This window comes from Loxodonta africana, chromosome 7 (genome assembly GCF_030014295.1).
Source record: "Loxodonta africana isolate mLoxAfr1 chromosome 7, mLoxAfr1.hap2, whole genome shotgun sequence".
Classification (NCBI taxonomy): domain Eukaryota; kingdom Metazoa; phylum Chordata; class Mammalia; order Proboscidea; family Elephantidae; genus Loxodonta; species Loxodonta africana.
The window spans coordinates 35,126,852-35,151,952 of record NC_087348.1 but is presented as its reverse complement, the minus strand read 5'-3'; the positions used below and the strand labels follow the sequence as shown (position 1 = coordinate 35,151,952).

At 45.2% G+C, this 25,101-nt stretch overlaps 1 protein-coding gene and 1 long non-coding RNA gene across 6 annotated transcripts in view; both read left to right on the top strand.

The window, feature by feature from the left end:
- PTPRJ (protein tyrosine phosphatase receptor type J) overlaps positions 1 to 25,101 on the top strand; it is a 197,836-nt gene that overhangs the window by 9,051 nt on the left and 163,684 nt on the right. The gene's annotated exons all lie outside the window — the stretch shown is intronic.
- Positions 1 to 25,101, top strand: part of LOC135231687 (uncharacterized) — a 39,162-nt gene that overhangs the window by 3,360 nt on the left and 10,701 nt on the right. The window contains exon 1 of the long non-coding RNA XR_010322434.1: positions 1 to 25,101. This exon is cut by the window's left edge and continues 3,360 nt beyond it. This is a non-coding gene — a long non-coding RNA (uncharacterized LOC135231687).

The following is a 25,101-nucleotide window of genomic DNA, read 5'->3' as shown; positions in this document are numbered from 1 at the left end:
TGTGACTCCTCCACCTTCTAGCTGTGTCACCAACTCTCTTAATGCTCAGAGCCTCACTTGTCCTCATCTGTAAAATGGGAACAACAAGAACACCTACCTCATAAGGTTGTTGTGGAGGATTAAATAGATCTGCATAACAAGTGGTTAGCATAAAACAAACCCTCAGCAGATGTCATGTCAACAGATGTTTTGCCATCTTATTTTGCAGGTACACTGGCATAATATACTATTAAAAAAATATATATATATTTTTTTCACTGCCTGGTTTGCAAGGCTCTTTCACATACATAAGCTCATTCAGTCCTCGCGGCATCCCTGTGAATTTGTCATTGTTTTTCCCGTTTAACAGGTGTGGCTCAGAGTGACTGTAAGTGACTTGCCCAATTCAGGTGTCATTTGTCTTTTGCATGATAATAATGTGCATTTATAGTGCAGCCCAGTTTAAAAATTAACCGAGGTTTAGAATTCGCTTATGAGAGGTGAATTGGGCAAGTGAATCCTCTAATTTGGCTCATACATAGTCATTAGCTTGAACCGTATGAAATGATTGCCTTTAGTCCTTTGAATATCATTGATTTTATATGGTTCCAACTAATATGTTCCAGAAAATGTACTTTTAAAATGAAGCTTGAAAAAACCAAACCATAGACTTAAATGCTGTAGGGCAGTGTGTTTAAAACCTTGGGTAATAAAATTGAATTAGTGAGTTACGACCAGCATTAAAAAATGATTGAATAAGAAATATTAGAGTCTTGCATGTAGGAAGGGTAAGTAGACACACACACACACACACACACACACACACACACCTGGGCACACATGTGTAATGAATTGCATATGACCTGAATGTCTTATCATAAGTTGAATCATTGCCAAAAAAACTGAAAGTCGCTGTTATAGACTGGCAGTGGTGGGAGGTGCAGGTTGGGGTGGGGGGGTGAAGGTGGATTCTGTTTCCAGGGAGTGCAAAAAGCCAGTATGCAAGTCCCCAGGTATGCATCATCAGTGCCCCCATATATTGCTGAATACCGTCCTGCAGCACGGGACCAGGAAGGACCAAATCCTGGAGAGCACCTTAGGAAGGGAGTGCGTAGGTCGACTGAAAGCGGAGGATGCCTGCCTTAACTGCCTGTCTGGAAACGTCAGTGGGAACTGCCAGTAACATAAGCTGTTGGGCGATGCACTGTGTTCTTTTGGTCAACAGGTTTGATAGAGAGGTAATATTTAACTGCCTACTGCGTTGCCCACTTTAAATCAGAACTTACAACCACCTGAGGGAAACTGAGGCTCAGTGAGGCTGTCACCCATCTGGTGGGGGATTCAGTCCAGACTTAGTACCTCTAGCTGTGCTGCCCTCATACCAGCTGTGCTGATTATAGGGCCCATGGCAATTTGCACAGGACTGAGTGTCCCCTGCCTGGGGGCTTTTAGCCCAGTTGCCTGGAGGATCCTGACCCTAAGGTCGATTCAATTTCCACATAAGCCAGTTTTTTTTTTCCTTATAAAAAAGTAGAAAATACAGATAGATAAAAAGAGAAAGCAAAAGTACCTGTAATCTCCATTCCCCCAAAGATAAGTACCGGAGCCATTTTGATGGGCGATCTTTTTCCTTTTTTAGTGCCTGTTTTATCTGCCTATCTATGTATACTAAAATAGGATTACCAACTACATATGCTTTGTAATTTACTTTTTTTTTTAGTAAATAATTGGGATAGATGTTGTATCCCTGGGGGTACTCCAGGAAGCCAGAAGATAAATAAACATGAAGCTTCTTCCTGGAGGGCCACTGCTACTCAGTGGAAAGTATTTGGAATTATTTCTTGGAAACAAACAAACAAACATAGACATATTATGGATTAGATACCAAATTTGCATTTTCTTCCCCCAGCAAATTCAGGAGAAAATAAATCACTACCCACGCAGACTCTCTGGGAATGTGAGTTCCGTCTCCCCTGCTATTCTTAGGGGCATTTTGGGGCAGTCTGTGAAGTACTGACAATATGTTGTAAACATTTTTCCTTGCCCCTGTGTAGTCTTTCCTTGTATAACTTTTAGCCGTTGCATTCCGTCCCTTCATATGGAGGCACCATAATCTATTTAAGTAATCTTGTGATTAGCTTGCTACTGTAATTCCAATTTTTTTTGTCATGATAAACACTGTCAAGGTGACTTTGTGCAAAATTTCTGAACATATTTCTGATGATTTTCTTAGGGTAAATTGAGATAATAAAAATAACAGGAGCGGCTACCACAGGTAGAATATTTATTATGAGCCACTGATAGCACTTTGTGCACATTAACTCACGTAATCCTATAATGTAGATGTGGGGAAGGAAACTGAGGCTCAGGTAGTTGTAGTCTGATCCATGGACACATATTGTGCTGGAACCTCAACCAGCGAGGTGTAGGCTTCTTTGGAGTAAAGGGGAGCTGGACAGGAGAGTTGACACGGGCTAGGGTATATCTGAGTCTCCAAGGAGGATAGCTGGGCTCATGGTCTATTCTCATAGGTTTTAGAGGTTATCTTCCCGAGGGATGGTAACACGTTGACACACTCTGCTCAGAACTGTGACGTGGCAGCAGTGAAATGCTTTCCAAAGTTTCAAGAGCAGCTTTACCATGGATTTTAGACCCTGAAGTTGTGAAGTGGTGGCGGCTGCCTGACCATTCTTGGCTCCTAGCCACTGCCGTGGCCCTGTTCGAATGAATGACATAATGGCGTCTCCTTGGGGTCTTGACCTTCCTGTTGTGAATGAGTTTGGATTTCCTGAGCTTGAAATCGGACATGGATGACAGGACTTCAGGGCTCGCTATAAAAGTTCGACTATGGAATAAAGCATGGACATCTCAATCAGCAGAAGTGTGGATCTACATCCAGGCTCTTCCACCTACAGCTGTGTGACTCTGCTCTCTGCCCAGAACCTGTTACTTCATTTGTTAAAGGGGTGATAATTGCCGGGCCATGGCATTGTTAGAGTTAAATGAAGGAAGGTATGTAAGGCACCCAGTTCAGATTATGGCTGCATAAATAGGCCACTTAAAACCAAAAAAACCCAAACCTGTTGCTGTTGAGTTGATTCCAACTCATAGCAACCTTATAGGACGGAATGGAACTGCCACACGGGGTTTCCAAGGAGTCGCTGGTGGGTTTGAACTGCTGACCTTTTGGTTAACAGCTGAGTTCTTAACCACTGCACCACCAGGGCTCCAAATAGGCCACTTAGTAGGCCCTTAAATTCTACTCCCAACTAACCTCTCTTTATTAACGCAGCGCCTCCCAGCTTTGGGGCTGCAGAGTGATACAGAGAATTTGCTGAGGTTGTCATGTGCTCAAGGTAGGAGGAGATGCTTTGAGGGCACTATACAACTTCTGTCAGTCTTGATGCCAGGGAGTATCGTATAGACCAAAAACCAAACCAGTTGCTGTCAAGTCAATTCTGACTCGTGGTGACCTCATCTGTGTCAGAGTAGAACCATGCTCCATAGGGTTTTCCGTGGCAGATTTTTTTGGAAGTAGATTGCCAGGCCTTTTTTGCAAGGTCCCCCTGGGTGGTCTTGAACCTCCAACCTTTCTGTTAACAGATTAGCATGTTAACCATTTGTACCATCCAGGGACTCTGTTGTTTAGAGTGGCCACCAAATCCTACTGTATGAAGAGAAATTGTTGGGGCCGTGGGAGTGGGAGCTCTTATTTAAGATGACATGGGATAAGACGCAGACTCTCAGCCTCTATCTGACCACAGAGTTTGCAACCAGCCTTTTGATTTCTTTTGGAAGATGCACACGGGAAACCCCTGGTTAAGAACCACTGCTTTAGGTGATAACTGTTTTGTAGTCATTGTATAGATTGCCCGTGTCCAGACAGTCATACTAGATGGACGGGCTGTCCTTCCATTCCCATGTAATCAGCCCAATGGTGTCACTAGGAGGGTGCAGGGGTGGGGATCATACCAGGTGACAGTGTCAGAGGGGGTGACACCAAAATAACCGTCCATAAAATTTTTATGCAGTGTTTCAGCAGAAATTTATTGTTTTTTATAAAAATATCCCTGTAGTTATAACAACAAAAACATTTTTCATAAGCCCAGCTTACATGTATCAATATACCTACACAGCTGAAACTCTATGCTCATTTACTTTTTGAACTTTCTAACCTAATGCGCTCTGGTCAGAGCTGTCATTATTACCCAGTTACAATGACTCTTCGAATCACGCGGTTTCATCGGCACTTGCTACAAGCACGTGCTGTTGTTTTCGTTGCTGCTAGGAGGACGTCCATGGGGGTGGGGGGGTGGGTGACACCGTGAGTGACTGCACTGGATGACAGCAACCCTAGTGACATCACTGAATCAACCCCATGTTGGTAGCTGACTTAGTCCCAGTGAGACCGTGGGTCTGAACTAACAAAAGCATTTGCAGATGTGACACATAATCCGGGTTGTTGGGTCTCAAAAGGGGGTTCACGTCTGCCCCGGTTGTTCAGTACTTTTGAGGGATCCTGTGGTAGAGTAGGCTTTAGTCTGGGACGGTTCTATTTTCTCAGCCTCATTTTTCTCCTCTGTAAAATGGGAATACCTTATTTTCCCACCCTGCCTGGGGAGGGAAAGGAAGCTTGGGGTGTTAATGTGATATGTGTGGTGCTAGGCTCCGCTGCAGGGGATGTGAAGTTGAAGGAAGGAAAGACTCATGGTTTATTAGGAGCTATGAGGCCAAATGTGCCAAGTTCCACACAAGAGGTAGGCCTGGTGTCTGGAGATCCTGTTACAATGAGATTCACTGCCAAGTTTCCCCTCCCAGCAGCTCTGAGCAATTTTCAGCATGTAGTGTGTTCAGAGGCCCCGAGGCATGAAAGTAGAGATGGTGCCTTCAGAGCCCTGGACAGTGAGACCAGCGGGAATGAAGCCAGTGGAGAAACCCACTCAGATCGTACTGCCAGCCAGCGGGGACGTAGCATTGGCTTTCTGAAAATTAGCATTCATACAACTTTTCAGGAATACATCATTTTGTGAAGCCAGAGGTCCCAGCTCAGTGTTTGTGAGACCAGGTCGGGACATTGTCATGTGGGGGCTTGATGTTTTATCCAGATTCCAGCAGGTTGTTCCAAGCTGTGCCCTGCACCTTCATAACATCATGGAAACATGATCAGTACCTAGAGCTGCATGCAGTTGTGTGCCAGGCTGTTTTCTATCCTTAAAATCACCACCTCCATTTTACATATGAGGCACAGAGGGGGATAGAGACTTGCCCAGAGCCGGGATGTGGCTGTCCTGATAGACTTGAGTTCTAATCTTGCCCCTATTGCTGTGATGATCTGCAATTTCCAACCAACCAACCTGCTGCCATTGAGTTGATGCTGACTCATGGCAACCCCATGTGTTACAGAGTAGAACTGCTCCATAGGGTTTTCTTGGCTGTGATTTTTATGGAAGGAGGTCACCAGGTGTTTCTTCTGTGGCACCGCTGGTGGCATTCAAACCACCAACCTTTAGGTTAGCAGTGGTGATGGTGTTGGGTGCCCTTGAGTCAATTCTGACTCATTGCACCGCTATAGGACACAGTAGAACTGCCCCATAGGTATTCCTAGGCTGTAATCTTTACAGGAGCAGATTGCCAGGTGTCTTTCCAGGTAGTTCGAACTGATTTGTTCCGATTCAAGCCACTTCTGAGAATTTGCATTTCTCACAAGTTCCCAGATTATGCTAATGCTGCTGGTTAGGGACCAAATTCTGAGAACCACTAGTAAAGCCAAAGCCAAAAACAAACCCATTGCCGTTGAATTGATTACAACTCATTGCAACCCTATAGGATAGAGTAGAACTGCCCCATAGGGTTTGCAAGGAGCAGTGGGTAGATTTGAACTGCGACCTTTTGGTTAGCAGCCTGAGCTCTTAACCACTGTGCCACCAGGGCTCCACTAGTACAGCAGTGGTTCTCAGATTTATTATACGTAAGAATCACCGAGGGATTGTGTTAAAATGTAGATTCTGATTCAGTATATCTGGGGTGGAAAGGCAAAGTCTCAGCAGGAGTTTGAACCTGAACGAACCAGTTTGAAACCCTTCTTTTCTCCTTCAGAGCTGCTGCTGGGTTCAAATCGCCAACCTTTCAGTTAGCAGCAGAGCGCTTAACCGTTGTACCACCAGGGCGCCCTTCAGGTTATGTAGTAGTTGAGTACAAACCATATGCACACCAGGGCTCCTTATCAGCAACTTAGTAGCTTTCCAAGTCTGGGTTTTCTCATGTGCTTAATAGGAATAATAAACACCTCAGAGGGTTGTGATCAAGAGTCTGTGGAATAATATATGGGAAGCCCCCAGCACGGTGCACAAACAGTGCTCCACAAATGCCTGGTGCTGTCATTGTTGTTATTGTTTCTCTCAGCAGTGAGAGCAGAGGACACGTGCTTTTCATGAGCTTTTCCAGGAACAGAGATTGGTTTGCCTTGATCCAGGTGTACAGTCTGTCTCCGGCCCTGTTTAGTAAATGTTTGGGGTACAACTGCCTAGGAGGAAGGGATGTTAGCTGGAGAAGACCCGAAGTCTAAGATTCAGAAAATAAAGCAAAACCTGCCCACAGGGATGGAATGTGTGATCTCATGGTCTGATGGCCTGGACCAGCTGAGGTCATTGCCGTGTAACTCGGTAGTTAATCATTGTTCATAGGAAGATAAATATAGGATCATTGCCTCAGAAAAGTCACAGTTAGAAAGGACCTTAGGGACGTGAGGCCAGGGAAGATAATGGGTTCCAGTTTGCATCCAGCTTCAGGCTGCTTGGCCCACACATAGAAGGGATTCTCAGATCGCTTGAGACATCCTGGTTCAGCAGGAGAGAGTTCCGGGATCAATTAGTGATGCCTGCCATGGCAACAAGTAAGGCAAGAGGTGACATACATGCTGTTCATTTGCTGTCTTTGATTTCAGAGGGCACTGAGGCCTAAGAATTGCCCGATGGAAGGTCACCCAGCAAGTCATAAGATTACAAAAATCTGTCTTGGAAGACATCTCTTAAGGGTGTCTGATGCTTGGATTTCATGTCTGAGAAAATAGTTTTTGCTTGCCCATCTTCGGCTAGGAGGAACCCACTATCTCAAAAGGAGTGGATTCCATCTTTGGGCAACTCTCCCAATTATTACTTCCATCTTGGACTGGTGGAGGCGTTAGAGGCCTCTCTGGGTAAAAAAAAATCTCTGGGTAGGTTCTTCTAATTCATGGCTGCACCTGAGGAAATTAAAAAAAAAAAAACCAAAAAACAAAACTGGTTCAGGGCCTCCACCCCAGATCAATGGAACCTGAATATCCAGGTAGGTGGCACACCCCATCCTTGGCATTGGTATTTTTTCAAACTTCTCCTGTGGTGCTAAAAGGTAGCAGCTAATAGGTTGAGAAGCACTGAGGCCAACCTTCCTTTTCCGGAAATGGAGTCTCAGAAAGAGAGCATGATTTTCCAGGGTTTTGTAGACAGTGGCACAAGGGGAAGGAAAACTAGGAAAAAAGAACCGTTTATCAAGTGCCAACCATATACCAGGCTCTTTTACTTTCCTGCCAAGACACTTCTTATCCCACAAATGAGTCGTGTCATTCCCCTGCCTAAAACCCCCTGTGGCCTCATCCTGCATTTAGTATAAACCCTAGCTGTGGCCTGCCTGCAAGGCCCTGATCCTCAGATTAGATAATCTGACACCTCGCTCCCCTCCAACCTCAGGACCTGTGTCCTCACCCAGCTCTCCCTTGGGTCCTGGCACTTGCTGCGGAGGTTCAACCCCACATCCTTCTGGCTCCTCCTTATTCCTTAGCCCTTAACTCCAGTGTCCTGCCCTTTCCCAGACCCTTCTCTCCCATGATCCTGCTTCACTCCCTGCAGTCTTTATCACAATCTGAAACTTATTTGTTCACTCATATCTGTCTGTCTCCCTGCTCCCTGGGTTTTGAGCTTCAGGAGGCCAGGGACCTTGTCTGTCTGGTTCTCTGCTCCATCCCTTGAGCCTAGAACAGAACCTGGTTCAAAAAGATGTTTGCTGAATGAATGAATTGAAAGAACAGTCCTGACAGAGCTGGTATTATCCCCATTACGGTTGACTGAAATCTGGTTTACTGCCTTTCCGCACCATCAAACCAATTGCCGTTGAGTCGATTCCAACTTATGGAGACCTCATGTGTATCAGAGTAGAACTGTGCTCCATGACTGATTTTTCAGAAGTAGATCTCTAGGCCTTTCTTTCGAGGTGCCTCTGCATAGACTTGAGCCTCTAAGCTTTCGGTTAGCAGCTCAGTGCTTTAACTGCATCACCCAGGGATTCCATTTCATTTCCAATTATCGTTTAATATTCTTACTTTTTGCACTGACAAGCCTAAATATATGCCTGTGAGTATGTGTGTGTTTGACGGGGGATTAAAGTCATCCTTGAGGGTGAGGTTTAGTGTTCTCTAGCAAAAGGAGCACAGACTTTAGTCCTTTAGACTTGGGTTTGAATCCCAGCACTGCCTCTTACGAGCTGTGTGATTTTGGGAAGCCCCTGAACATCTCTGAGGCTCAGTTTTTCTTGACTGCTTGAAATGGACCTCCATAATAATGACTAGCTGACATTGATTAAATGCTTTCTATGTGCCAGACACTGTGCTAAATGCTTCATGTGTATTGACTGAGCAAATCGTCACGACAACCATCATTTTACAGGAGAGGAAAATAAGGTACAGAGAGGTTAGGCAACCTACCTGAGGTCACACAGCTAATCAGTAGAGGAGCCAAGTTTGCTTGGTTCCAGAGTTAAGGCATCAGGAAATTATGAAGTCATGCCCAAAAGGCCCCAGAAGAGGCGGTGGTGCAGACACACTCAATGCGTTCCTTTCCCCTCCCCCTTTGACCTTTACTCTCATAGTAACCTTTGAGTTTTCTAACTGTTTTGTTCTCAAGTTGGTGACAAAGTACTGATTTCCTGTCTGCTGGAGGTACTCACTTCCAAACACGGTTTCTGTTGACAAGACCTCAGTGATCGAGCTTCATGGGGGCCCTGAGGGCTGGGCAGGTGTGTCAGGCCCTGGCCCTCAGGGAGTGTGGGCCGATGAATACATTTTCCCATTAAAAAAAAATTCTGCCTAAGATACTTATTGAGTGCTTACTTTGTGCCAGGCATTGCAACTATGACCAGTAAAAAAATTAATTTGCGGCCCTATCATCCAAACTTCCCAACAGTTCATTTTTCTGTGACCATCACCTGGGCATTTTTCTGGGTTGCAATCATATTTATTGGGGATGTAAATTTGTGCCTGTGTCACAGGCCTGGGGTGGCTGTCATCTTGCTGAGGCTTTTTCTGGGAAACTTTGCCCCGTTTTAATAAACGGAAGAGTGAGCAGCCAGTGTCCCACTTCAAATGGCTGCTTTATCTCAGGACAGGCAGGCCTCAGTGTTCACGTGAGCCTGAGCAGCTTAAAAATAAGTCTGGTTGTTTATTTAAATTCATTTTTTCCTGATTATATAAGAGTGGTATAACAACATTAAAAGAAATTTTGAAAATAAAGAAGGAAAAAAGAAAAGCCGCTTATCACCCTGAATCACATTATAAAAAACCACACCCGTTGCCATGGAGTGGATTCTGACTGATAGCAACCATCACATTATAACTCGGGTTTATTCTAGGTGGCTTCTTATTTAAAATACAGTGAAACCTGTGAGAGCTGAACTTGATGAGTCTGCATTGTTTTTCTGGATCTTTCAAGTTTTCCACCTTTGACGGGGTCTAGTTACGCCACTTTTCTATCGCTCGTTTTACTGGAAAATATTTGAGTTTTCCTTCTCTGACAGCCTTACACAGTTTCCGGCTTTTGCAGGTTTTACTGTAATTGTAGTCATGGAGCTGGGACAGTTTCAGATCCTTTTATGCCAAAAGGCTAAATGAAGCAAACATTTTTTCCGTGGTGATACATGGATGATATAACCATAATTTTTAATAGCTGCAGAGTACTTCATGGAGTGAATTCTCTGTAATTCACTTAACCTTTCCATGTTTGGAGCCCTGGTGATGTAGGGGTAAGAGCTCGGCTGCCAACCAAAAGGTCGGCAGTTCAAATCTACCAGCTGCTACTTGGAAGCCCTATAGGGCAGTTCTACTCCATTTTTTAGGGTCACTGTGAGTCAGAATCTACTCCAGAGTTGTTTTTTTCCCCCTTCTTTAGAGATTTAAGCCCCACATGTCTGTCAGTTTGTCGTACTGTGGTGGCTTGTGTGTTGCTGTGATGCTTGAAGCTATGCCACTGGTATTTCAAATACCAGCAGGGTCACCCATGGCGGACAGGTTTCAGCTGAGCTTTCAGACTAATGCACACTAGGAAGAAGGACCTGGCAGTCCACTTCTGAAAAACTAGTCAGTGAAAAGCTTATGAATAGCATTAAGCATAACAATAATTGTGAGGATGGCTCAGGATCAGGTAGTGTTTGGTTCAGTCGCTATGAGTCAGAACCGACTTGATGGCCCCTGTCAACAACGAGAAGCAGTGGCCAGTTTTGCACCCTTGGAAGTAGCGTGTGTGTGTGGGGCGGGACATCTTCACACACATAGCATTTGCCATTAAACAAAATTACTTCTTCAGGATTAATTTCCAGACATCTTTATAATCTCTGACACTGCCTGCCAAATGACTTTCCAAAAGGGGCACATTGTTTACATTGCCATTAGAATGTATGAGACTGCCTGTTTCATTACGCCCACGCCAGCACTGGGTGTTATTTTTTAAAAACAGAATTTAAATTTAATATTTGCATTTGCAGACATGCCAGCTGAGCTGTGTGGTGGCTGCCTTGCACAATTTTTTGACCGTAGGTGACTCATGTAGAACCTGTTCTGTGTGATACTTAAAAAAAAATTTTTTTTTTTGCATACTTAGGGAAAGTATTAAGTCACTGTCTGTGTTTTGTACTGTAGTCTGCCCTTGACTTTTGGTACCTAGAGGATTTCTAACTGCAGCCGGAGACTAGCTGGGCCTAGTTGCATCTTACCTGGCTGCAAAGATAATTGGCTACATTCATTTTAGAGCTAATTTTAGGGGTGTATGCTCTCCATTGTGGGTACTGTCCTATCTAGCTTTAAGCCCAAATTATGTGATTGCTGATAAACAGTGCAGAAGGAAATATTACTGAGCAGGTACTAGATATCTAGACCTTCCTGGTGATATCTCAAGAGAGGCAGCATGTGCTAGCATGATGGGAAGAGAATGTTGAGTTCAAATGCAAGCCTCATTCCTTGCACGGTTGACCTTGATCAAGTTCCTCTCCTCCCCCAGCCCTCCTCCACCATCCACCTTAGTTTCTCCATCTGTAAATTAGGCTGATAGTACCTAGCGAGAAGGCTGATATCAGGATTAATGGTATCAGGTAATCAAGGATTTAGATAGCTCACAGGAAATCATGCCTGTTGTTGGTATTGCCATAACACTGGCCTGAAGGGTGGGGGTAGAAGAGGAAGGAAACAGGCAGGTCCAGATCCTTCTCCTTTAGGAGCTTCCCGTCTAGTTGAAGAGAGAGGATGGTCTGGATGGAGATAGTTTTAAGTCAGGGTTAACAGTCAGGAGTTGAGATAGGAGTAAAGCCAAGTGAGTAACCATTGTCGATGTTTAGAGGTGAACGTTGGGAGCCCAGGACCGCAAAGGAAAGGGGCTCATTCCGGGTACCGCGAGGGTCACACCTGGCGGATGCAGAGTGTTTGTGGCAAGGTGGACTGGGGTCAGACTCCCAGGCCTCAAATTCTACACAGTTTTGACTCTTATTGTAGAGAAGGAGGCATCATGGGAGGATTTTTTTTTCCAGGTTGTAAATATTCATCGTTTTATTTTTGTTATGTTTATTTTGATGGCAATTAAAAAAAAAACAGCTTTATTGAGATATAATCCAAATACATATAATTCAACATTTTAAATGTACAATTCAGTGGTTTTTAGTGTGTTCAGAGTTGTGCAACCATCGCCACTAACTAATTCCAGACGTTTTCATTACGCCGAAAAGCAGCATACTCACTAGCAGTAACTCCCGATTTCCCTCTCGCTTCTGCCCTTGGCAACCACCAATTTTGCTCTCTGTCTCTATGAATTTGCCTGTTCTGGACATTTCGTATAAATCATATCGTGTAATACGTAGCCTTTAGTGTCTGCCTTCTGTGACTGAGCATAATGTTTTCAGGGTTCATCCATGTTGTAGCATGTATCAGTATGTTATTTCTTTTATGGTTGAATAATATTCCATTAAGGAGCCCTGCTTCCCACCCGTCATCTCCTTTTATTGCATTTGCATCAAATAGACAAAGCAACCCAGAAACCAGATGAACTTGGCAAAACTGGGAAAATGAATTTGGAAGGTAGGTTGGGGAAGAAAAATAGTAGGGCTCCTTCTGTAATAAAACTTGCTAATGTTCTGGTAAAAGTGATGTTGAAAGTCATTGTCTTACTCCTCCTCCTCTGAGATAAGTCACACAAGGGGTGGTATCAGGGGCACAGAATTCCCCCCGGAGGACACAGTGTGACAAACTTTGCGTGAGCTGGTCTGTTAAAAGAAAAACAAGAAGTGATGTGTTGGAAACAACCTAAATGTTAAGCAATCCAGTATTGTTGAAATTATGGATATTTACGCAGCCATTAGAAAAGCTTAGAAAGCATGTTTAATGATATGGGAAGATGCTCACAATATAAGAAATTTAAAGACGTGGGCTATAAAATAATATACAGTAGAAATAACAATTGGGGCGATAAAACAATCAAACAGATCTCAAACTCAAAAAAATGTGTTTGGTGTGGGTCTGTGTGAGTGCACAGGAGCCCCAGTGGCGCAGTGGTTAAGTGTTTGGCTGCTAACTGAAAGGGTGGAGGTTCGAATACACCAGCTGCTCCAGGAAAGATGTAGCAGTCTGCTTTCTTAAAGATTTACAGCCTTGGAAGTCCTATGGGGCAGTTCTACTCTGTCCTATAGGGTTGCGATGAGTTAGAATGGACTGGATGTGAGAGACTTTTTTTTAAAATGTAGGTGCACTACAGAGTGTTGGTTTAAAGCAAGTTAGACAGACCTAGAACAAGTCTGGGCTCTGTAACATACTTGCTATGTGCCCTTAGGCAAGTCACTACACCTTTCCGAGCTCAGGCATCTCATCTGTAAAATGGAACTGATATTCTACCTCTTTGGGTTGTTGTGAGAATTAAAAGAGTTATCTGGGCCTTCAGGGAAAGGGCTCCATGCCTACAGTTTTGGGCTACCATGTGAGGTCCATGTTATCTTTTGCTCCAGGCCTTTCAGGGGCTCCTCAGTGCCTTCTGGATATTGTTAAGTTCTTTGGGTTGGCATAATATCTGTTGCTGTTGAATCATTCCTGACTGATGGCGACCTCATGTATGTCAGAGTAGAACTGTGCTCTATGGGGTTTTCAATGGCTGTTCACCAGGCCTGTCTTCCAGGGTACCTCTGGGTGGACTTAAAACCTCCAACCTTTCAGTTAGCACCATCAGGGACTTCTCTTGTGGAGGCACACAGGGCAGTATTTCTGGACACACATTCAGGGGCTTGCCATACCAGATTTCTTGCAGTTTCTCCAGTGTGCCGTGCCCTTTTTGGCCACCAGGTGCTTGCACATGCTGAAGTAGCTTTTTTTTTTTCTTTTTTTGTCTCCCTAGCTTTTTTTTTTTTTTTAGCTAGACTGAGTGCCCCAAAGGTACCATGTCACAGGGTCTGGCACCTAGTAGGTAACCATTTGTTTAATGAACTGAAGAGGTAGGACTTGAGTTGGTTTGTTAAATAAAAAGTGGGACTTGGTGAACAAAGTGGGAACATTGTCCCAAGCGGTGGGCAGGACAAAGGGCACTGGTGGTCACTGCATGTTTAGGGTCCAGACCCGCTGGGCACAGGCAGAGATCAACACTGGTACAACCTGCCTTACAGCGTTCATTGCCACGTGGAAGTTTGTTCCGTTTTGTAGCTTGGGGCTGTGTATGCCTGTTTATATGAGAGATCTATTCAGACTAAGCCTGTGCAGTAACCGATGTAGCTAAGGCTGCTAGCATTGTGCTGATGGTAAGATGAGAGCTGGCCTTGGAGACAGAGGCAGCCTGCATTCTGTTTCTGGCCTTACTACTTATTAGCTTGGTGCTCTTAAGTGGGGTGACTTGAGGAAGTAAACGAATACTTGTCAGACATCCAGAATGTTCTAAGTGCTTTTATGCATGTCATTCTCATTGAATTCTTATAGCAGGGGTGCACTCAGAAGTCTATGGCCAGGAAGTTACCTAGTGATAGACCACAGATGTGTGACCTGTGTTTATAAGGCAGTAGGGAGTGGTGGGAACTCTGGCAGGCCTGAGAAGCCATGCCCTTTCTGAAGGGGAGCACCTCCTGCCTTTTTTTTTTTTTAATTATCACATGTACTCACTGTTCTGTGTGCTTTATGAACGTTAACTTGTTTAATCTTCACAACAGCTTGATGAGGTAGCTATGAGTTTTTATCCTCCTTTGAGAGTTGAAGGATCTGAGGCACAGAGGGGTGAAGTAACTTGTGCAAGGCCACATGACTAGTTAGTGTTGGAGCTGGAATTTAAACAGCTAGGGGACTTGGCGTTGTCAGTTATTCTGATTTTTTTTTTAAAGAAAATCTCCTGGTTTTAAAAAATATTGCCACAGATTCATCAAACAAAACCCTGTTGGGGCCAGATGACACCCATGTTCATGGAAGACTGGGTGTGGCTCTCACAGGACCCGGTGGAGTCCTGATACCTGCCCTTCCTGTCTCAGAAGTAGTCAAAATGATACAGGGAAGTAATGTTCATGAAAATATTTTGTCACCTGTAAAGAGCAATGTAAATGTCAGATATAGGGTTAGTAATAGTAGCTAGTATGTCTATTGAGTGCTTGTGGGGGCAGTGGTGGTTCAGTGATAGAATTGTTCCCTTCATGTGGGAAACCCAGGTTTGATTCCCGGCCAGTGGACTTCATGCATGGCTACCACTTGTCTGTCAGTGAAGGTTTGGGTGTTGCTATGGTGCTGAGCAGGCTTCAGTGGGGAGTGTAGACCAAGACCAAGAAGAAAGGTCTGGCGATCCACTTCTAAAAATTAGCCAATGAAAACCCTATAGATCACAACAGTCCAGCCTGCAACTGATCATGGAGATGGTGCAACACTGGGCAGCGTTTCTTTCCACTGTGCATGGGGTCACCATGAGTTGGGGGCCAACTCCATTGCAGCTAGCAACATACTGAATGCTTACCATGTGCCAAAGCCCTGTTCTAAGCACTTCAGTTTTCATGACTGCCCTCTAATGTTGAGGTATTGCTCTCCTCTTCATAGATGAGGAAACTAAGGCAAAGAGAGGAGGTCAAATACCTTGTCTCAGGTTGCACAGCTGGGAAGCAGTGGAGGCAGGATTAGAACCCAAGCAGTGGGCTTTTATCCACTCTGCTTATTGCCTTTGTGTAGACCAAACTGTGTGAAGAATTACCAGGGAATGGGAAGGGAATGAATATCTCTTAAGTCCTGACTGGTGCCAGGCACCATGCTAGGCATTTTCTCTCACATTATTTCATTTAACCCACATGATAATCCTGACACCATCCTGGGGTCTTTCTGTTAAAGAGGTGGAAACAGACTCAGAGAGGTTAAGTGACTTGCCAAGATCACAGGGGAAGGGAGTGGCAAAGTGAGGATTTGAACTTGAGACTGAGAGTGCAACCAGCCCGATGCCTTCAAGTCTATTCTGACTCATGGTAACCCATTATGTGTCAGAGTAGAACTGTGCTTCACGGAGTTTTCAATGGCAGATTTTTCGGAAGTAGATCTCCAGTCCTTTCTTCTGAGTGCCTCTGGTTGGACTCAAATCGACAACCTTTTTGTTACCAGCTGAGAGTGTTAACTGTTTGCACCACCCATAGTAATTTTTCTTCCAAGTAGGGAGGTAGTAATCAAGTGATTTTCATTTTTTTAAATATCTGCATAAGGAAAGAGAACTGAAAAGGGCAGTGAGGAAAATTTAGTCAGCTCTGTTGAAGCGACCGAGAACAATAGTAGTTTCCGTTTGTGCATATTTAGAGTGGCTCCTTGGCGGCCACATGAGTCTAGGTCTGAAATACTTGGGGCATGAGTGAGGGAAGCATTGAAGTGGAAATTCCTGGAGTGAGTGGGGTGCTAGCCATGGCCCCAGTGTTACTCTCATTTCTTTTTTGTGAATGCTTTGCTAGTAATAGCCTTGCAGATCAGCTTGCTGTAATCCACACCCTGTCCCTACATGGTGCTAATTGCATTAAGCCACAGCCCCAAGGTGGTGTTTTCAAAGTTGATAGTGTGAGGGCCTGTTAGAAGGTCTTGCACCATATTTGAGCCAACCAAATTGTTGACTGCCATTCATGTTCGTTCATGGTGTCCCTGAAAACCTGCTCTATGCCAAGCTCTGTGCTAAGCACCAGGGGTATAAAAATGGCAGACAGTGTCCTGTAGTAAGGAACTCGCAATCTAGTGAGGGACAGGAGGACCCCTACTCTGCCTGTTACACAGCAGATATAACCTTTGAGGAAGGATGTCCCAGGCGGTGAGAACATGGGCAGGCACATGGAGGCAGGAAGGGAAAAGATGCATGGGGGAGGGGCACAGGGACAAGGGCCCTTCAGCCCGTGTGAGCTCCTTGAGAGAGGGCTCCTGGGTCTCATCCGTCTTTGTGTCCCTGTGCCTAGCACAGGACCCGCACACAGGGGCTGCTGGGTAAATGTTTTTTGAGAGAATGGATTTCAAGTTTACGTTCAATATGCTAAGCCCCATGGACAGAAAGTAAAAGACAAGTGATATTAAACTCCATTTGGGCCCACTGCCCTCTTCACCTTCAAGCCTCTTTAATTTCTTACTTTCAAATGCAAGGAATAGGTACCTAGAACTAGGGGGACCATGAATCTGGTGGCTGTGAAGGTCCATATTGGGTGTGGACAGCAGACCTGGTGATACTTGACAACCATTTCACAAATGAGAGAGTGGGCTTCAGGACTCTGGGGGAGATGAGGCAGCATGGGGCCCTCTGCTTCCTGGAAGTGTTTCCCGGAAGTGCCCAGTAAACACTTACCAGTCATTTCCTGCATGGTGAAGCCCGTGCTGTGTCTTAGAGCCCTAGTTCAGGTGGGGTGGTGTGGCTGGATGCTGGCATTTGGTGGCTCTTGGCCCCATTCGGATAGTGAAACAAAGGGGCCCTCCTGCCTGCCTGGCCTCTGGGAGATGGGGTGGCGGTACCAATCTGTGGAGGTGGTAGTGAGCGCAGTGAGGGGAACCTGTTACCTGGTGGTCTCTTGGTTTAGTGAGCTAAACAGAAACATGGGACACCCCCTGTGGATACTGGGGGCCTGACTCGGACATGGACACAGATTACTCTGCCCCTATGCTCCTTCCAAAGAAATGCCACCCTTCCTGGAGGTAGAGGGGACCTTCCCTGGCCCCAGTCTCTAGGATCTTTGCTGTGGCTGGCCAGACAGCTGGGATTCGGCTTTGCTAAAGTTGGGTTGAACAAGTGGGTTCTAGAATGTGTAAGGGCAACCAGAGTGTCTGTCCAGACTGAGTTGCTGTTTAGGTCTGACAGATCCATCTGATTTTAAATGCACTGTTTTCCAAAGTTAATAGGTGGTGGTGTGAAAGGGGCTGGCGTGAAGAGTGGCGATGCTCTTAGTTCCTTTGATGTTATGGGAAGGTCTCTTGTCTTCTCCCTTTCATTTGCAGTGGCCCTCTTTCCTTCTTAGGATCATTTAGAGTTCCTTGGTATCATGGATTGAATTTTGTACCCCCAAAATATGTGTCAACTTGGTTAGGCCATGGTTCCCAGTATTGTATGATAGTCCTCCATTTTGTGATTTTCCTATGTGTTATAAATCATAATGTCTGCCTGTGGTTAAAGAGGATTAGGGAGGAATATAACACCCTTGCTCAGGTCACATCCCTGATCCAATGGAAAGGGAGTTTCCCTCGAGTGTGGCCTGCACCACCTTTTATCTTACTAGAGATGAAAGGGAAGCAAGCAGAGTTGGGAACCTCATACCACCAAGAAAGAAGCACTGGGAGCACATCCTTTGGACCCGGGGTTCCTGCACAGGGAAAGAGTGATGACAAGGACCTTTCTCCAGAGACAGAGAAAACCTTCCCTTGGATTTGACACCCTGAATTTGGACTTCTAGCCGAATAGACTTTAAGAGAATAAACTTCTATTTGTTGAAGCTGTCCACTTGTGGTATTTCTGTTACAGCAGTACTAGATGACTAAGACACCTGGGGTCATGTGAACACTTGTGGGTCTATCCCCTATTCTGTAGGGGAACAAGGTGAGGGATGTTATGGTCAAGTAAGTTTGAAAAGCTTTGGGCTAAACAAAATCAAACACATCTTTCCTGTAGGACCTTTAGTGTGCTTATGATTCTTCAAGAGGAAGGGGGATATAAAATTCTTATTTTCCCCAGAGAGCCCTGGTGGCTCAGTGGTTAAGCAATTGGCTGCTAACCAAAAGGTTGGCAGTTTGAATCTACCAGCTGCTCCTTGGAAACCCGATGGGGCAGTTCTACTCTGTTCTCTAGGGTCTCTACGAGTTGGAACCGACTTGATGGCAGCAGGGTTTTTTTTTGTGTATTTTCCCCAGATTTCTGTCTTACGTTGTATCTGCCTGTCTTTCTTTCTTTTAGAAGTACCTCATGAGACTAGTGTTTTCTGGAATCTGCTGTAGGAAGTTAATTTATTCATTTATTCAACAAAGTGTTTATTGAATACCTACTGTGTACCAGTCACTGTTGTAGGTACTTGGGATACATCAGCCACCAATTCAGACCAAGATCCCTGCCCTGGAGAAACTTACATTCTAGTGGAACCAGTGAACACTGTTATGGGTTCAACAATGTCCCCCCAAAATATGTGTTGTAAATCCTAACCTCTGTGCCTGTGGTTATAATACCATTTGAGAATGGGTCGTCTTTGCTATGTTAATGAGGCAGGATTAGCATGGGGTGTATCTTGAGTCAATCTCTTTTGAGATATAAAAGAGATTAAACAAGCAAGCAGAGGAGAGATGGGGTAAGATAGATGCCAAGACACATGGAGATAGATCTCCAAGGAACCAGAAAGCAGGAGCTGAAGAGACAGGGACCTTCCTCTGGAGCCAACAGAGAGAGAAAGCCTTCCTGGCACCCTGAATTTAGACTTTTAGCCTCTTAAAATATGAGAAAATAAATTTCTGCTTGTTAAAGCCATTCACTAGTGGTATTTCTGTTATAGAAGCACTGGATAACTAAGACAAACACCTGTGTCAGGCATGTGAGTTATCACCAGAAAACCCAAAAACCAAACCCGTTGTTGTTGAGTCAGTTCCAACTCATAGCATTATCACTACTATTATCCTGTTTAACCCTCAAAACAGTCCAGTGAGATAGATGAACCATTTTGTAGTTGAGGCAGCTGGGGCTGGAAAGGGTAAAGTGACTTGCCCATTTTGGCCGCATTGTCCCTTTTGGATTAGTCCTTTGAATTGCAAGCGGAGCTGGTGAAATAAGGAACGCTGGAAGAGAACTTAGGGTCTGTGGTCGGGATGTTACGGGCCTTGCTACTATACCGTTGTGTCCCTTTATGAAGGCCCAATGGAGAAATTTCTCTCAGTCTCCAAATTAGGCAGGGAAGGCGGTGGTTGTCTGGAACAACTGGTTTCTTTTCATGTTATGGGCACGAAGAATCTTGTGGCTGATCGTGTTTCCCTTTGGCTTTGGTTACTAAACACCTGAGAGCTAGATTTGTGACCCATCTCAACAGTTCTTTGGGAAGGAACCACGTGGTATGTACTTCCACGTGCTAATCTTACCCCGGCTTTTATTATTTTCCCTACATTTATTTTCTTCTGGCCTAATTCTCTTGACCATTTAAATTATTCTTTTGTGTCGTTTGTATTATTCTAAGCCACTGTTAAATCCTTGGTGGAATGGAGCTGGGTATAACTAAATTTAAAAGTAATGGTAAGATGATTTGTGTAAGATTCCCCCAGCTACATGTATGGAGACCAGGCTCCAAGCTCAGCCCTCCCGGCTTTGGGTCCACCCTCTTTCCACTATACTACGTGCTTTAACAGATTACAATCCACCAGGTCCCTTCCCAGCGGGAGCCAGGGCCTATTTGGCTCTTCCAGCCATCGTTTTGTGGGTTCCAGAGGAAGCTGGGTTGGCTGAATTGGAGGTCTTGAGTTGCCTGAATTGATCTGAATGCCACACATGTAGCTCAAGCAAAGCTCCGGGCTGCAGATTCCTTCTTGCGGAGGGCCAGTCAGCCTTACCCAGGAGAGAGATGGTGCCTCTAATTCCTGGTCCCTGGTGCTTAAGATTCATAGGTGGGGACCAGACAAGATGAGCACTGTATGCTACTAGGAAACTGTGGTGGTGTAGCAGTTAAGTGCTACTGCTGCTAACCAAAAGGTTGGCAGTTCATATCCACCAGGAGCTCCTTGGAAATTCTATGGAGCAGTTCTACTCTGTCCTATAGGGTCACTATGAGTCAGAATCGACTGGATGGCAGCGGGTTTGTTTCTTTGTTTTTTTTGTATGCTCCTTGCACCTACTTCCCATTCAACACCCTCATCACAACCCTGGGAGAGAGAAAGGGAGCAAGAGCAGGTGGTATCAGGCCCATTTTTTATGGATGAGGAAACTGAGGGTCAGAGAGGTTAAATGATGTCCCCCACCAGGGAATGGCTGAGCCTGTACCCCAACATAACACATTGACTTCCTGGCTGTTCCCAGGCCAGAAGGCACCAATGAGACCTCTCTGAACACTTCTGTGGGGCAGCAGGTAGCATGGAGAGGGAGAAGAGCTTAGGATTTGGGAGTTGGGTGACATGAGGCTTGAGTCTTGGCCAGGAACTGTGTGCATGTGGGTAAGTCATTTCTGTGAGCCTCAGTGGCTTCATCTTTAAAATCAGAACTCAATTCCTGCCCTGCAGCCTCACAGGGTTGTGGTGAGAATTGAATGAGATGACGAATATGGGCGCATCCGGTGTTAAGCACTGCTCCTATATGTTGTGCTCTCTGTAGTCAGCTTCTGCTGCTACTGAAAATGCAAACATTTAAGAACTATTTACCACTGTATCAGCCACTGCAGTCAATGTTATATAGACTATTTTATTGAACACACAAGACAGGTGGACGATGCAACAACAACAAAAACAAATCCATTGCTGTCGAGTTGATTCCAACTCATAGCAACCATGTAGGACAGAGTAGAACTGCCCCATAGGGTTTCCAAGGAGCGCTGGAGAATTTGAACTGCTGGCCTTTGGATTAGCAGTCATAGCTTTTAACCGCTATGCCACCAGGGTTTCCAAGTAGATTTTTAGGGGCTATTATTATTCCTTTTTTACAGATGTGGAAATGGAAGCTTAAAAAAGGTTAAGTAATTTGCTCAAGGTCATAGAGCTATTAGGTGGTAGAGCCAAGATTCGAACCCAGGTAGCTGACCTTACAGCTGTACTTATCAGCACTATGGAGCCCTGGTGGCTCAGCGGTTAAAGCACTTGGATGTTAATCAAAACATTGGAGGTTTGAACCCACCAGCCACTCCGTGGGAATAAGATGTGGCAGTCTGTGTCCGTAAAGATTTACAGCCTTGGAAACCCTCTGGGGCAGTTCTGCTCTGTCCTATAGGATCCCTATGAGTCAGAATTGACTTGACAGCAGTGTTTTTTTTAAATCACCGCTATCATATAGAAAGGAGCCCTGGTGGTGCAATAGTTAAATGTTGGGCTGCTAACCTAAAGGTCAGTAGTTCATATCCGGCAGCCACTCCTTGGAAACCCTATGGGGGCAGCTCTACTCTATCCTATAGGGTTGCTACAAGTTGGAATTGACTTAATGGCAATGGGTTGGGGTTTTTTTTTTTTTAGTCATATAGGAAACAGCAGACCCCTGGGACCTTCCTGGGTGATGGCATGTATGCATGTCAGTCTGGTAGGGGCAGTCAGGACCGTCTGGGGCAGGGAGTTGGATGTGAATGGACGTTAGTGCTGGAAGGGCAGTAGGGCCTGGGACTTGGCTGGATAACAGCCTGGGGTGAGTGACCTCATCCCTGAGCTTCAGGTTTTTCACCTGTAAGATGGGCCTATGGTAATAGACCTTATGGGGTTAAATGAAATAGGGTTGCATACCAGTACCAGTACCAGGTGCTGTCAAGTTGACTACAACTTGTGGTGAACCCATGTGTGTCACAGAGTAGAACTGTGCTCCATAGGGTTTTCAGTGGCTGATATTTTGGAAGTAGATCACCAGGCCTTTCTTTTGAGGTACCTCTGGGTAGACTTGACCTTCCAACCTTTCGGTTAGTTGCCAAGCATGTTAACCATTTGTACTACTCGGGGACCCCATAGATAACTATGTAAGGTGTACATTGGTATAAAAATGGCCATAACATATGAGAGACATTCCTCAGCCATGCAGAGTAGATGTAAACTAGCAGGAACAGCCACCTCTGCTTTTTAGAATCATCTTCCTTGCTGAGATGGTTTGAGCACCCTGCTATGTGGCATTGGCTCATCTCCGGGCTTGGAAACAGCACCTGAGTTGTAGCCACAGACCCTTGCTGTGCGTCAGTGTTCTCATCTGCTAGGGAATGCTACCTGCTGTCCTTCCTTGCATGTGCCATGTCTGTGAAAGTGTTCTGTTGGACACGGAAAGCACCTTGCAGAGGCCTGCCAGCTGCAGAGTGCCAGGTTGCAAGGAGGACGGGCAAGGGACAAAGGGGAGGACATTTCAGTGTCATGGTTTCTCATAGATCTTTGGACAGAGACACTGGGTTCAGCCCAAGGCACAGGCCTACCGAGAAGCAAAGAGTCATAGGAGTGCCAAAGTGCTACCACTAACTCTTGGGAGGTTTTACTGTTTCAAAAGAACTCTATAAACTGTAGAGCACTTTAGAAATGTAAGTTAGTTCCTGTGCTGACATGTGATGAAAACAAAACTCACAAAAAAGTGATGGATCTGCCAGGCTGGGGTGTGGGAGATGAATATATATGCTGTGTGTGGGTATGATTTATTTCTGATTATAAAAATCAGCTTATTTATGTGAAACTTGGAAAACAGAGAAAAGCATAAAGCTGAAAATAACATTATCTGTAATTTACTATCTAGCTACATCATTTTATTTTTTTACTGTGCGTATGTGTACAGGATTTCTTAATAACATTTTACATCCTGGAAAATGTTCACTACTTCTTTCAACCAAGTCGTTGAGAGTCCATTTTGCAAAGTCCTAGCGTGGTGCCAGGCACAAGGTACGGACCCAGGGATGTTGCCGATTGAAGATGGGATTGTGTGAGCTCTGCCAAGGTCGGGGGTTGGGGGCAGAGGGTGGCCAGGAGTGGCACAAAACCCTGGACCTGCCTTCTGAGAATTGGGAAGAGTCTTAAAAGTAAAGCCCGTGGGATGACAGACTGGGGTTACAGGAGCCAGAGGGGGACTTTTTCTTTCTTTCTTCCTCTCTCCTTCCCTCCCTCCTTTTCTTCCCTCCTTTCTTCTTTTTAGTCACTGTAAACCTTTTAATAGGAGTCCTGGTGGTGCAGTGGTTAAGCACTTCGCTACTAACTGAAAGGCTGGCAGTTTGAACCCACCATTCGCTCCTCCAGAGAAAGGTGTGGCAGTCTGCTTCTGTAAAGATTTATAGCCTTGGAAACCCTATGGGGCAGTTCTGCTCTGTCCAATAGGGTTGCTATGAGTCGGAATCCACTCGATGGCAATGGATTTGGTTTTTTTGGGTTTAAACCTTTATTGCAGCTCCTAAGTTCCTGCATGAATTGGTCCTTGATTCTCTCCTACGTTGTCTCTCAGCCCTCTCCCTTTGAGTGGGGCACTTTTCATTCTTCTGTTTAGGTTTTCTTTTCTTGTCAGGTACAAATAATAGGAATACTTTTTTTTTTTTAATTTCCGTAAATAGCAGCTAATTAACGATATAAATGCAATCCCTTTGGAGACTGGAAACAGGCACAGGAGAAACAGGTTAAGTGAGAACCTGAGATCCTTTGTAAGTGCCAGTGACGGGGGAGGGGTGCCAGGGGCCCAAGCGAACAAATCCCTCATTCTAAACAGCCTTTCCTTAGACTTGATGAGCTTCAGATTTGAGTAAGTGACAGCCCCTTTTATTTCCTGCTTTGTTCTCTCCCAGGTACAAATTAAATTGACCACAGCCTTCATTCATGCAAATGGAAGCTGGCAGCTGCCCCAGGCAGGGTTAGATACCTGGGAGGATAAAGCTAGGCCTCTCTGGTTGGGGGGAGTCAAGTTACGTGTGTGTGTGTGTGTGTGTGTGTGTATGCATGCAGGCGCCTGTGCAGACCTCAGAGAGGCCTGCATAAAGCTGTTAATTCTGCCTTTCCAGGCTGCTCAAATTTAAGTTGCTACCGTACAATCTCTATGTTCTTTTTTCTGCCTTTGGGACACCTTCTGGTTAAGAAAGGAGTCTCTGAGTGGTGCAAACCGTTAACTAACCCTGGTGTAAATGGGTGCTAACCAAAAGGTTGGCAGTTCGAGTCCTCTGTAAGTGCCTCAGAAGAAAGGGCTGGTGATCTCCTTTTCAAAAAACCAGCCATTGGAGCTGATGGGGCACAGTTCTACTCTGACACACTTGGGGTCAGATGAGTCAGAATGGACTCCATGGTAACTGATAGTTTTTTTCCTGTTGAGGAATGTGGAGGTGGCAGGAGAGAGGCAGGCATTTGGCCCTTAGGTGCACAACAGAGAAGGATGCTTAATGGTAAGGAAGCGTCCTTCCTAGTTCACCTCTCTTGCACAGGATCCCGCTGGGCAGATGCATCGGGACAAGCCTGTCATTAGACTAGAATCTGCACCCAGCCCCACAAACAAAACACAAAATACCTTTCTCTGAACCTGGCTTTGGGTTTTCTCTTGACAGGAGGAGTTAATTGTGTTAGAACTGACTGAGGAGACTTCAGTCTGTGTTGAATCCGTAAACTCTCATTTGCCCAGATCTAGAAAGTAGAACATAATGACCCCAGTGAAGGGGTGAAGAAATGCTGAGATGGACATTTTGCCAGGGTCCCTGCAGTGTCTTAGGTGTTCCAGGGCATGACCCTGAGGCTTCTCAACG